Genomic DNA, 12826 nt, shown 5'->3' on the forward strand with positions numbered 1-12826 from the left:
CTGTATGGCGCCTTGCTGCATATACACAGTGCCCTATGAAAGGATGGCCTTTGAATTCCACATGACCAGATGTCGACATCTTTTAGTTTAGATGTCGACATCAATAACTGACAAGTCGGTGTCACACCCGAGCATAAACACGATTAATCGCCGAGTTACCGACTTTCTACATAATTATCTTGGAATCATTATGTGGGCAGGTTCATGTGGTAAATCGACATATTCTTCTGTTTATGTCGACATCTTTCGATATGATGTTTACTTAATGCCTTAATTATGTCGACATCATTAAATCGTAAGTCGGCAACTCGATGGCAGAAATATGCCACCAATATGGTCTATGGTACAAGCACTGACTTCAGTTTTCTATATTCAAAGATAGTGGCTATTTCATATGATTTGCGCATGAGTAACAGGAAGGCGACAAGTCGACAACTCGACAACACGACAAGTCGGCAACACGACAACTCGACAACACGACAAGTCGACATTTTACCGCGACAACACGATATTCTGTACGCGCTAATTAGCGTGTTTGAAATGTCGACTTGTCGTGTTGTCGACTTGTCGTCTTGTCGTGTTGTCGACTTGTCGCGGTTCGAAATCGCGTCAAGTCGACATTTTAACTGTTAAATCTCGGGTTGTCGCAGTTTGAGACCGCGACAACTCGACAAGGCGACAACACAACAACACGAGATGGCCGTAATCAGCCACCATAGATACGTACTGTACTTATTCATTATAACATGTACATGAATGGAAATAATATTACATTAATTATTTTCTAATTTGTTACTCTTTTTGGGATGTCAGTTATGTTCTTGATTTTTTTATTAATAATATACATATAATAATAATGTATGATGTATAAATAATTAATTAACACATCAAACGTAAAATCAATATTTGGTCCTGACTTCAAAAACTTCAAAATTCCTTTCTCTTTTTTTGACAAACATATATACATGTACATATAAACACATAAATGATAACTAAGGTTGCTAGGTGCAGTTCAATCAAAATATACGTTATTTGATAGCGAGCTACATGTATTGAGGTACATACACGTATAAACTTTAGTGGCGTATATAACAAAATCCACATTCAACATATTTACAAAAATAGTTTATGGTAATAATTATGTCATCATGCAGTTTATGTTTACGCCTCTTTTCATTTGAAATCGCCTTTATGATAATTCTACTATAATATTTATTAGGAATCCCGTCGAGCCAATTTGCCGACAAAAATCTTACTTTAACGTTCATAATTCGACATGTTCGAACTATCCGTAATATGATCTATTATAGAAAAATCAGTGTTCGAACTATCACTAGCTAAACAATTATCTCAATACATTCACATTCTCTCAAACAATTTGCAATCTGCAGAAGTCTATATTCTGTAGAAATGCTTAGGTTTTTATAGTGTGATAAGAGGGATGCGCATTATACATGTGTATATACATGACAAAATTACTTGTCAAATCATGCAAATTCAAATGCAAATGTAAGTTTTGCAGCTTACACTTTCGCAGTGTAAAAATCCAAAATATTACATATTGACTGAAAAAATATATTTAATTTATTATACTTAGTAATTATATCAGCTGTGATATTTAGCGACCATCTGGATTTTTCCAAAAAATAACATCTTTGATGAAAAATATTTTAATTTTCTCAATATGTAACATACAAATATTTATACAGTATGTTTGACTTTCTTGTCACTATAGAATTGGAATTTCGAGACATCTGTGCAGTTTGATATATAGAGTATACAACTGTATATGATATCATTAATTAGATACAAGTACAAATGTATATACATTTGTATCTACATGTACATGTATATTGTCACATATATCATCTTATAGAATTGAATATCTTGTGACATACGCTATATTCTCTATATCGATCTGTAGCTTTATAAGTGCACTTATATATATATATTACAAACATTATTGTCTTGACAAAGTCTTTATAACAGTGACAATGGAATTTGTGTATCATTAAATATCACATATTTTTTAAAACTAATTCTTGAAATTGCAAGTTTTTTTTTTTTTTAAATCTGACACTTAATTCTCCTAAAACTATGAAACAGCTTTTAACGGCTAAAAAACAATTGTGATAAGCCTCTGGAGAAACTGGGATATAAATATTAAGTTGCTTAACTTCAAGAATATTCGAAATAAGTAAATGAATATCATCGGGTCAAACCGTTAACATGTATTGAAATAAGGCTACAATAGTTATCTCCCTTATCATACTGAGAAACTGGCAAAACTGCGATTTCCAGGCATTTTAAACGGCACACGTGATGTTATGTACAGTTTGTGTTACGTAGAAGAGACTGTAATTTGTTTTAGGTTATGTGTCAATACCTCAACATTTACCTTATATCTACTCAAAAGAAGCATTTAGAATATTCATAATATTTACTATGTCTGGCCTGTCTTATGGAAATTTGTATTTATAGGCCCACTACCTTTCCGAAACGGCTTTTAATTTTGAAAATGGGAACGTACAACGAGGTCTATAATTCTATAGAGTCGCAAAAGTTATTAAATTACCGTTAATACTACATTTGTCATCGCCTTATGAACACTTTTATTAAAATAAATAAAATGTTAATTTTCATGACGCGGGTCGCCTTATGTTTCCCGCCGTGGTACTAAATGCCGCGCGGTAGTTGACTCACACTGCGCCAGAAGGCAATACAATGAAATGAATATCCACAGTTATCATATATATTACTCAGGAAATTTAGCATATGTTTGGTGTTGTTACTTCATCTTAGGCCATCGATATGTATTTTCTGATGTTATTAATGTTTTTAGAAACCTTTACATTTTGCTCTGGAAAGGTAGTGTGCTTTTAATGTTTAGATCAGATATTAATGACTGACCTCAGTCCACCGTTCCATCCGATTGTAAGATGCCCCAGTTGTTACTTACAGACCATCAAACTTCAAATAGGATGTAACACTAAGGCCCTTATATTATCAATCGGCTAGAATCGAAAACATTTGACCTGTCAATTTATTATCAATAACATTTTTTACGAATTAAATCATGTATAACTAGTTTGCATTGTATACTTAAGGTATATCGTCAGTACCAATCAATATTTTCGACAGTGACCTTATATTGTCACATCAAAACACGGGACAAAATTATTTAGTCAGCAATTTGTACATTCTCCCTCTCGAAACGATCATGTATCATACTTGTCACGATAGTAAGTCACCTGGTGTGAGAGTCCATTAGGGAGAATAAATTCTCTGTGATTCAGTATTAAACTTGACGAAGTATGACAACAAATATTTCCTGTTTTGTGCTTCTTCGAGTTAATTCTCACCATATTTTGATTTTGACTAAACAACAAAACTATGTCCATTAAGTATGTACTTCTCTAAATAATCAAAATTTTGTTGTATTAAACTTTTTTTTTCTCATATAGATTTTAATAAAAAGGAGTTCATACCATAAAAGAAATGGAAGAAAAAACATATGTCCGTGTGCTCGTTTTTGAGCTATTGTCACTCAAAGATAGCTTGTTGACAAAATATTGGATTCTATGGAAATTTTGACGTTTTGACCGTATACACAAGCGATTAAAGGGACAATTCAGTCTAAGAGAACATTATAATGTGTACATATATCGAAAAAAACAGTTCTAATGGAAATTAGATCAGTCGGTTTTACAGTGATATGCCTGAAAAGCCCATGGTGGTGACATGTGTGTGAAATGTTCAAACTCGCTCGCTGTCCGCCATTACACACTGTGGTCGAACTTATTGTATGTCGAACCCTGTCCCTTGCTCGTAGAGTAATGCAACTTTTGTCTAGAACTGCTCAAATCGCCCTGACAGTGGTGTGTTTACCTTATTAGGTGAATTGTCTTGCCTAAAAATTATTTTATCACCTTCGCAGTGGTTATGTAGTTTATTTGTTAAACGTGCGTGACTTTGGCTCGGGTATGGGTACAGCGTCCATATTGTACCTGCTTAATCGTATTGATCAACGATTTGATATTTCAACGATATTAATTAAAATATTAAACAATGACGTGGAATTTGTCAATATTTTATATTATTATATGTTTCATAAGAAACGTAGAACAATACATTTATGCCATATTTTGCTTCTTGTTATGTAAAAGAATTAGCCAGAGTGAATTGTCCCTTTAAAGCCATAATTTCCTAATGAGGTGTTTGATATGTATGAATGTTTTTTGAATTTATTTTTTTTAAATACCAGTTTTGATAATTAAAGAATTCTCAGAATAGCAAGATATGCTACCCTTACCCCTTAATTTTGAGCCACAAAATGCACCAATTTTAGCCAAATTTAACCCTTTACAGAAAAAGTTCTGGCATTAAATTTTTGTTAATATTTTGTATATCAATAGGGAAAGGATTGTTCTTTCTAAAGCAGACAGAAAAATGGGGGGAGGGGGGGGGGGGGGGGGGGGGGGGGTTAGGGGGGTATCCGTGTGCTTACTTTTTTGCTCTATTTGAATATTTGTTATTTTCCAGTATTTTAGAGTACAAAGTAAAAGTGCTCAAATTACCATTAAATGTAATATTTCACACATTATTGCTCAATATTTTAATTGCCAAGAACCTTGAAAAGATTTACAGCAAAAAATAGCTCGATACAGCTAAAAATGCTTGCGCAGTGATAATTTAACAGTTTAACAATTTCAGTAAAAAATGGTAAGACTGTGGCTCTACTCAAAACGAAAATAAACCATAATTTCAAAAAGGCCGCCAAATGGGCCAGTTCTTAAAATCCCCAAGTAAAAAAAAATCAACTAAAAATAGAAATCTCATTTTGTGAAGAATGCAGCCTTACATACTGACGAAATAACAGTCAGACGTTGTGTAGGATGCAGCCTTACACACTGACGAAATAACAGTCAGACTTGGTGTAGAATGCAGCCTTACATACTGAAGAAATAACAGTCAGACTTGGTGTAGGATGCAGCCATACACACTGACGAAATAACAGTCATACGTGGTGAAGAATGCAGCCTCACATACTGACGAAATAACAGTCAGACGTGGTGTAGGATGCAGCCTCACATACTGACAATATAACAGTCAGACGTTGTGATGAATGCAGCCTTACATACTGACGAAATAACAGTCATACGTGGTGGAGGATGCAGCCTTACATACTGACGAAATAACAGTCAGACTTAGTGTAGAATGCAGCCTTACATACTGACGAAATAACAGTCAGACTTGGTGTAGAATGCAGCCTTACATACTGACGAAATAACAGTCAGACTTGGTGTAGGATGCAGCCTTACATACTGACGAAATAACAGTCAGACGTGGTGTAGAATGCAGCCTCACATACTGACGAAATAACAGTCAGACTTGGTGTAGAATGCAGCCTTACATACTGACGAAATAACAGTCAGACTTGGTGTAGGACGAGCCTTACATACTGACGAAATAACAGTCAGACTTGGTGTAGAATGTAGCCTTACATACTGACGAAATAACAGTCAGACTTAGTGTAGAATGCAGCCTTACATACTGACGAAATAACAGTCAGACGTGGTGTAGAATGCAGCCTCACATACTGACGAAATAACAGTCAGACGTAGTGTAATAACAGTCAGACGTGGTGTAGAATGAAGCCTCACATACTATCGAAATAACAGTCAGACGTGGTGTAGAAAGCAGCCTTACATACTGACGAAATAACAGTCAGACGTGGTGTAGAATGCAGCCTTACATACTGACGAAATAACAGTCAGACGTGGTGGAGGATGCAGCCTTACATACTGACGAAATAACAGTCAGGCGTGGTGTGGAATGCAGCCTTACATACTGACGAAATAACAGTCAGACTTAGTGTAGGATTCAGCCTTACATACTGACGAAATAACAGTCAGACTTGGTGTAGGATGCAGCCTTACATACTGACGAAATAACAGTCAGACTTGGTGTAGGATGCAGCCTTGCATACTGACGAAATAACAGTCAGACTTGGTGTAGGATGCAGCGTTACATACGGACGAAATAACAGTCAGACGTGGTGGAGGATGAGCCTTACATACTGACGAAATAACAGTCAGACGTGGTGTAGAATGCAACCTTACATACTGACGAAATAACAGTCAGACTTGGTGTAGGATGCAGCCTTACATACTGACGAAATAACAGTCAGACGTGGTGGAGGATGAGCCTTACATACTGACGAAATAACAGTCAGACGTGGTGTAGAATGCAGCCTCACATACTGACGAAATAACAGTCAGACGTGGTGTAATAACAGTCAGACGTGGTGTAGAATGCAGCCTCACATACTGACGAAATAACAGTCAGACGTGGTGTAGAATGCAGCCTCACATACTGACGAAATAACAGTCAGACGTGGTGTAGAATGCAGCCTCACATACTGACGAAATAACAGTCAGACGTGGTGTAGAATGCAGCCTCACATACTGACGAAATAACAGTCAGACGTGGTGTAGAATGCAGCCTCACATACTGACGAAATAACAGTCAGACGTGGTGTAGAATGCAGCCTCACATACTGACGAAATAACAGTCAGACGTGGTGTAGAATGTAGCCTCACATACTGACGAAATAACAGTTAGACGTGGTGAAGAATGCAGCCTCACATACTGACGAAATAACAGTCATACATGGTGGAGGATGAAGCCTTACACACTGACGAAATAACAGTCAGACGTGGTGGAGGATGCAGCCTTACATAATGACGAAATAACAGTCAGACGTGGTGGAGGATGCAGCCTTACATACTGACGAAATAACAGTCAGACGTGGTGTAGAATGCAGCCTTACATACTGACGAAATAATAGTCAGACGTGGTGTAATAACAGCCAGATGTGGTGTAATAACAGTCAGACGTGGTGTAATAACAGTCAGACGTGGTGTAGAATGCAGCCTTACATACTGACGAAATAACAGTCAGACGTGGTGGAGGATGCAGCCTTACATACTGACGAAATAACAGTCAGACGTGGTGTAGGATGCAGCCTTACATACTGACGAAATAACAGTCAGACGTGGTGTAGGATGCAGCCTTACATACTGACGAAATAACAGTCAGACTTGGTGTAGGATGCAGCCTTACATACTGACGAAATAACAGTCAGACATGGTGTAGGATGCAGCCTTACATACTGACGAAATAACAGTCAGACGTGGTGAAGGATGAGCCTTACATACTGACGAAATAACAGTCAGACTTGGTGTAGGATGCAGCCTTACATACTGACGTAATAACAGTAAGACATGGTGGAGGATGCAGCCTTTCACACTGACGAAATAACAGTCAGACATGGTGTAGGATGCAGCCTTACATACTGACGAAATAACAGTCAGACGTGGTGGAGGATGAGCCTTACATACTGACGAAATAACAGTCAGACTTGGTGTAGGATGCAGCCTTACATACTGACGAAATAACAGTCAGACTTGGTGTAAGATGCAGCCTTACATACTGACGAAATAACAGTCAGACGTGGTGTAGGATGCAGCCTTACACACTGACGAAATAACAGTCAGACTTGGTGTAAGATGCAGCCTTACATACTGACGAAATAACAGTCAGGCTTGGTGTAGGATGCTGCCTTACACACTGACGAAGTAACAGTCAGACGTGGTGTAGGATGCAGCCTTACACACTGACGAAATAACAGTCAGACTTGGTGTAGGATGCAGCCTTACACACTGACGAAATAACAGTCAGACTTGGTGTAGGATGCAGCCTTACACACTGACGAAATAACAGTCAGACGTGGTGTAGGATGCAGCCTTACACACTGACGAAATAACAGTCAGACTTGGTGTAGGATGTAGCCTTACACACTGATGAAATAGCCTTACACACTGACGAAATAACAGTCAGACGTGGTGTAGAATGCAGCCTTACACACTGACGAAATAACAGTCAGACTTGGTGTAAGATGCAGCCTTACATACTGACGAAATAACAGTCAGACTTGGTGTAAGATGCAGCCTTACACACTGACGAAATAACAGTCAGACGTGGTGTAGGATGCAGCCTTACATACTGACGAAATAACAGTCAGACGTGGTGTAGGATGCAGCCTTACATACTGACGAAATAACAGTCAGACGTGGTGTAGGATGCAGCCTTACATACTGACGAAATAACAGTCAGACTTGGTGTAGGATGCAGCCTTACATACTGACGAAATAACAGTCAGACATGGTGTAGGATGCAGCCTTACATACTGACGAAATAACAGTCAGACGTGGTGTAGGATGCAGCCTTACATACTGACGAAATAACAGTCAGACATGGTGGAGGATGCAGCCTTTCACACTGACGAAATAACAGTCAGACATGGTGTAGGATGCAGCCTTACATACTGACGAAATAACAGTCAGACTTGGTGTAGGATGCAGCCTTACATACTGACGAAATAACAGTCAGACTTGGTGTAAGATGCAGCCTTACATACTGACGAAATAACAGTCAGACTTGGTGTAGGATGCAGCCTTACATACTGACGAAATAACAGTCAGACTTGGTGTAAGATGCAGCCTTACATACTGACGAAATAACAGTCAGGCTTGGTGTAGGATGCAGCCTTACACACTGACGAAATAACAGTCAGACGTGGTGTAGGATGCAGCCTTACACACTGACGAAATAACAGTCAGACGCGGTTGTGGATGCAGACTTACACACTGACGAAATAACAGTCAGACTTGGTGTAGGATGCAGCCTTACACACTGACGAAATAACAGTCAGACTTGGTTGTGGATGCAGCCTTACACACTGACGAAATAACAGCCAGACTTGGTGTAGGATGTAGCCTTACACACTGATGAAATAACAGTCAGACTTGGTGTAGGATGCAGCCTTACACACTGACGAAATAACAGTCAGACGTGGTGTAGAATGCAGCCTTACACACTGACGAAATAACAGTCAGACTTGGTGTAAGATGCAGCCTTACATACTGACGAAATAACAGTCAGACTTGGTGTAAGATGCAGCCTTACACACTGATGAAATAACAGTCAGACGTGGTGTAGAATGCAGCCTTACATACTGACGAAATAACAGTCAGACTTGGTGTAGGATGCAGCCTTACACACTGACGAAATAACAGTCAGACGTGGTGTAGAATGCAGCCTTACACACTGACGAAATAACAGTCAGACTTGGTGTAAGATGCAGCCTTACATACTGACGAAATAACAGTCAGACTTGGTGTAGGATGCAGCCTTACACACTGACGAAATAACAGTCAGACATGGTGTAAGATGCAGCCTTACATACTGACGAAATAACAGTCAGAATTGGTGTAGGATGCAGCCTTACACACTGACGAAATAACAGTCAGACGTGGTGTAGGATGCAGCCTTACACACTGACGAAATAACAGTCAGACGTAGTTGTTGATGCAGCCTTACAAACTGACGAAATAACAGTCAGACTTGGTGTAGGATGCAGCCTTACACACTGACGAAATAACAGTCAGACTTGGTGTAAGATGCAGCCTTACATACTGACGAAATAACAGTCAGACTTGGTGTAGAATGCAGCCTTACACACTGACGAAATAACAGTCAGACTTGGTGTAAGATGCAGCCTTACATACTGACGAAATAACAGTCAGACTTGGTGTAGAATGCAGCCTTACACACTGACGAAATAACAGTCAGACTTGGTGTAGAATGCAGCCTTACACACTGACGAAATAACAGTCAGACTTGGTGTAAGATGCAGCCTTACATACTGACGAAATAACAGTCAGACTTGGTGTAGGATGCAGCCTTACACACTGACGAAATAACAGTCAGACTTGGTGTAAGATGCAGCCTTACATACTGACGAAATAACAGTCAGACTTGGTGTAGAATGCAGCCTCACATACTGACGAAATAACAGTCAGACTTGGTGTAGAATGCAGCCTTACACACTGACGAAATAACAGTCAGACTTGGTGTAAGATGCAGCCTTACATACTGACGAAATAACAGTCAGACTTGGTGTAGAATGCAGCCTTACACACTGACGAAATAACAGTCAGACTTGGTGTAGAATGTAGCCTTACATACTGACGAAATAACAGTCAGACTTGGTGTAGAATGCAGCCTTACATACTGACGAAATAACAGTCAGACTTGGTGTAGAATGCAGCCTTACACACTGACGAAATAACAGTCAGACTTGGTGTAAGATGCAGCCTTACATACTGACGAAATAACAGTCAGACTTGGTGTAGAATGCAGCCTTACACACTGACGAAATAACAGTCAGACTTGGTGTAAGATGCAGCCTTACATACTGACGAAATAACAGTCAGACTTGGTGTAGAATGCAGCCTTACACACTGACGAAATAACAGTCAGACTTGGTGTAGAATGCAGCCTTACACACTGACGAAATAACAGTCAGACTTGGTGTAAGATGCAGCCTTACATACTGACGAAATAACAGTCAGACTTGGTGTAGGATGCAGTCTTACACACTGACGAAATAACAGTCAGACATGGTGTAAGATGCAGCCTTACATACTGACGAAATAACAGTCAGAATTGGTGTAGGATGCAGCCTTACACACTGACGAAATAACAGTCAGACGTGGTGTAGGATGCAGCCTTACACACTGACGAAATAACAGTCAGACGTAGTTGTTGATGCAGCCTTACAAACTGACGAAATAACAGTCAGACGTGGTGTAGGATGCAGCCTTACACACTGACGAAATAACAGTCAGACGTGGTGTAGGATGCAGCCTTGCATACTGACGAAATAACAGTCAGACTTGGTGTAAGATGCAGCCTTACATACTGACGAAATAACAGTCAGAATTGGTGTAGGATGCAGCCTTACATATTGACGAAATAACAGTCTGACTTGGTGTAAGATGCAGCCTTGCATACTGACGAAATAACAGTCAGACTTGGTGTAAGATGCAGCCTTGCATACTGACGAAATAACAGTCAGACTTGTTGTAGGATGCAGCCTTACATACTGACGAAATAACAGTCAGACGTGGTGGAGGATGCAGCCTTGCATACTGACGAAATAACAGTCAGACTTGGTGTAAGATGCAGCCTTACATACTGACGAAATAACAGTCAGACTTGGTGTAGGATGCAGCCTTGCATACTGACGAAATAGTGTAAGATGCAGCCTTACATACTGACGAAATTACAGTCAGACTTGGTGTAGGATGCAGCCTTACATACTGACGAAATAACAGTCAGACGTGGTGGAGGATGCAGCCTTACATATTGACGAAATAACAGTCAGACTTGGTGTAGGATGCAGCCTTACATACTGACGAAATAACAGTCAGACAGTTAATGATTAAGGTTTAGAAACTGACGAAACAGCTATCACACTTGCTTCCTTCGAGGAGATCTACATCATTAAGTATCCGTCACCATACCGATACTAATTAAATGTTGTGTCGGCCATCTTACTCGAGCCCGTGACATTTAAATTGCCATTCGTTCTGCGTCCCAATCAGTTGCTGGAGAGGTTGTCATCAAGGCCACCAAATCAATGAAAGCACAGCTGTTTTATTAGCGCTTCCTAACGAGCTCTTCTGTGTTGTAGCCGTATGTATTCGCTGTATCGAGATATATATTAAAGGAATGTCCTCTTTTCAAGAAAATCTCACTTTACAAAACTGCTGGTTTTCCTTGTGCTCGCCTATGATACGTGTGACTATAAGTATAGATTAGAGGCAAGACAATCTCAAACTTATATAGATACATAAACGGAAGATGATAGTTAGAGAAAAATATATAGACCAGCATTGAATTGTAAATACTAGGTATATTATTTTTGCTACTAATGTGCTATTCGTTGTAATATCAAACAATCCATTTTAAAGTAATATGGCATGGGTTGACTTAAGGCACACAGTTTGGAGCTTGCATACAAAAGCTTAAGTGATGGAGATGTTTATAATTACCCTATAACCAATTCTTTACGCGAGTCCAAATGTTCGCGATTTTATGGGAAAACGACAAAATTAAATTTGAGCGGTTTTTTAATTTTTGCGATTTGGCTTGAAGGGTAAATGTGGTCGAATATTTCTCAAATGTTCGCGATCAGAGCAATGTTCCCCAATAACGCGGAAATATATTCCACGCAAAATTATTTAGTTGTTGACATAACAGTTAAAACCATGGTTAAATAACCCATGGAATATTGATTTGCCAAAATTACAGATATTGCCCGGACACTGCTATATCATGACTGCATCAACACCATTTGACGTCACAATTACGTTATAATGCAAAGGTGATATATTTGTAGCGCTGTATTGTTTAAATTAACTTTGACGCTCTCTGTGAAATATTATTACGTTCCAAATACGTACTAAAATATCTTGAACATGTCACGCTTTTGTACATTTGCGGACTTATAGAAAGGTCACACACGTTGAGCCAGCACGCACTAGAATTGTGTCGGGTGTGTTCGTCTGTCCTGGAATTCGCCGTGGCATTTAAATGTTACGACTGCAGCTTCCATACTAGTTAAACAGAAATAACATTCAGTAAGTGTAAACGTAAGTGACACAACAGGGAATTCGAATTGTACACCTAGGCCGACTCTAAATTGAAATTATTAGTAAACTAAAGCGTGTTATTGCTTTAGCTTATTTCCCCTTCATATTTGATGGGCGCTACATCTGTTTTACTGATTTGCAGATGATAAAATTCTAAAACAGTAGGAATGTTTATAAAAATGATATATTGTTATTATGACACATCCTCGTGAGAAGAATGCTCCAAATAACCCAGAGAGACCCCTACGGTAACGCTTTATTTC

Source organism: Argopecten irradians, chromosome 10, assembly GCF_041381155.1.
Source record: "Argopecten irradians isolate NY chromosome 10, Ai_NY, whole genome shotgun sequence".
Lineage (NCBI taxonomy): Eukaryota > Metazoa > Mollusca > Bivalvia > Pectinida > Pectinidae > Argopecten > Argopecten irradians.